The 2,808-nt window shown below is 40.8% G+C and overlaps 1 non-coding gene across 1 annotated transcript; it reads left to right on the top strand.

The window, feature by feature from the left end:
- The first annotated feature begins 752 nt into the window (after positions 1 to 752).
- LOC129403747 (small nucleolar RNA U3) lies at positions 753 to 961 on the top strand. Its single transcript, XR_008629425.1, has one exon. It is a non-coding gene; the product is annotated as a small nucleolar RNA U3 (small nucleolar RNA).
- Positions 962 to 2,808: the final 1,847 nt, after the last annotated feature.

Here is a 2,808-nt window from a genome sequence, read left to right as displayed (position 1 = left end):
GATCTAAAATGCAATTTGACTCTTTGGCTTACTGTCTCAGATTTATACTGTGACTCAGTGCCAGAAATAGTATTCAGCTGAAGAGTAGATATGCTTGTTTCAGATAGTCAAATTTGTTTTATAAAGACTTATTTTTTTGTTTTGTTTTGAGATCACACCCAGCTGTGCTCAGGGTTTGCTCCCGACTTTGCATTCTGGCATCACTTCTGGTGGACTCGGAGACCAGATGGGGTTCTGGGGACAGAAACCAGATTAGGTACATTCAAGGCAAGTACCCTACCCTCTGTACAATCTCTCTCTCCCCAAAAGAGAAATTTTAATTGGCATGACTACTTAGCATACACTGTTGCTGATATTATAGTCTTTTTGATCTCTCTTCATATTTAGTAAACATAGTCCTTCCCTAAAATTAAGGAACAAGATGACCAGTAAGGTAGAATTTTCTCAGGACTTTCCTACCTGCACAGACATAAATAGCTTAGCCAAAAGTTGTATTAATTACAAAATCCTGCATGGGATTCTCTGTACAAAGGTCACCTGAGAATCCAGACACTATACATGTGTGTGTGTGTGTGTGTGTGTGTGTGTGTGTGTGTGTGTGTAAATGGAGCTGTAGTTGGAATGAAAAATTAAGGAAAATGCTTCCCAGGCAGAGGGTTGTACAGTCCAGGGTTAAGAGCAGAGAGAGAGAGAGAGAGAGAAAAGTATGGGGGGAGCGAGGGAGGGAAGGAGGGAGTGAGGGAGGGAGGAACAGAATTATACTTTCAAGGATCAGTTCTATAGTTTGTTATGAGAGAAGTTTCTCTGATCATGCACCTGAAACAATGAGAAGGAGCCAAAGCGTCCTCCCCTGAACATGAAGCTGGTTAAATGTGTTGCTTCTGCAGCTGCCTTTTACCAATGATGATTATTCTTTTCATTCTTTGGAAGAGGGAGAGGGAGAGGATGCAGCCTGAGTGGTTTCTTGAAAAAAGAAAGAGGGAGAGGGTGCTCATATATATATACATGCATATATACATACTATGCATATATAGAAATATATATTATATTTACATGTATGTACAACACAGCCACTCTCTGACATCAGACAGTGATATATATTTGTATGTATACATATAGATATATATACAAATACATGTGTGTGTATTTGTGTATCTATCTATCTATCTATCTATCTATCTATCTATGTAGACCTGTGCTCAGGGCTTACTCCTGGCTCTGTGCTCAAGAATCAATGCTGGTGAGGTTCAGGGGACTGACTATATGAGTGTGGGTGGGGAGGCAAATTAAAGTCTGCAAATGTCTCTCCTGTTGTACTATCTCTCCATTCTCAGAAAAGATCTCAAACTTTGGAGATATGGCACCGTGCTTCAGAGAAAGAAAAGTTAAGCCCAAACACAGACTCACAGACTTCTCACAATTATACTCTTAGTAGTATGAGACTGATATCCAAGGCCAAGTAAAACAGGGGCCAGGAGGACTAGTCAATGGTTAAAATCTATCACAAGTCTTGGGGGTGGCAGAGGGTAGGTAAGACAGAGAAAGGACCAGTATGACAATGATATTTGAAAATGATCACGCTGGATAAGAACTGAGTATTGAAAATAGGTTAAGGAATATACATGATAAGCTTTCAGTATCTGTTGTGCATATCACAATTCAGAGAGAGAGAGAGAGAGAGAGAGAGAGAGAGAGAAAGAGTGCCTGTGATAGAGGTAGGATGAGGTGGGAGGCATTGGTGCTGGAAAATATGTAGTGGTGGAGGGATGGGTTGTAGGATAACATAGGTTTATCCTTCCTCTCTGGTCCCAGAGAGATCAGGTTTATTGGATTACACAAATCACCGTGTTGTGCTCCTGTGTTTATTTGGAATATATCTCTAAACATTTTAGTTTTAACATTGGTATGACCTTTTTCCCTTGCCACAGGGAGCTTAGGTTTATCGGTTACACCCATCACATTTGGGAGAGCCTGGCTAGCTCCCTGTGGCATATTCATATGCCAAATGCCAAAAACAGTAACAATGATGGCTCTCTTTCCCTGATCCTGAAAGAGCCTCCAATGCGGCACCATTGTGAAGGACGAGTAAAGAGAGGCTGCTAAAATCTCAGAGCTAGGACGAATGGAGATGTTACTGAGACTGCTCGAGAAAATCAATGATAAATGCAATAATGATGATGGTGATGATGATGAAGACCCATCACAGTAGTCCTGAAGCCCTCCCATTCCTCTGTGTTTATCTATAACCTCTTCTCTGTGCTCTGTTTCCCCAACAGGTCAATCACCTTTACCCACAAATCAGATTCTGTTGATTTGTAAGGTCAGATCCTTCAAAGGACTCTGGATTTGTATTTGTCTGTGAAATATTGCTTTTCTCTTCTTATGTCCTTTGCAAAGTTACTTTAGAGCAATGCCCTTTTTATATAAACACAGGAGGATAGTCAGTGCTATGCTTTTTTAACTTGGGAGTTAATTGACTCCGAATAATATTCACTCCTGGGCATGTGTTTTCTTGACATAAGCCTAAGAGTATAAAAGTTACCCTTAGTTCCAAGCATCCCCAAAACAGGGTCCCGATGTAGGACTGGATAGATCCAGGGCAAGCTGTGAGCTACTTTGGCATTGAAATGAACCAGGCCAAGAACCACAATACTTAACTGTAAGTTAAGAGCATGGTCATGGACAAATTCTGTCATGATCCAAAGATTAACAACTGGATTAGGACCATTCTAGGGTTAGGAAAGACTAATTTGGCCTGAGCACTGTAGTCTGAGATCTATAGCAAAATGTCCTTAGGAGAGCCACCTT

This window comes from Sorex araneus, chromosome 3 (genome assembly GCF_027595985.1).
Source record: "Sorex araneus isolate mSorAra2 chromosome 3, mSorAra2.pri, whole genome shotgun sequence".
Taxonomy (NCBI): Eukaryota; Metazoa; Chordata; class Mammalia; order Eulipotyphla; family Soricidae; genus Sorex; species Sorex araneus.
The sequence above is the reverse complement of the archived record's forward strand: the minus strand, read 5'-3'. Positions and strand labels throughout refer to the sequence as shown.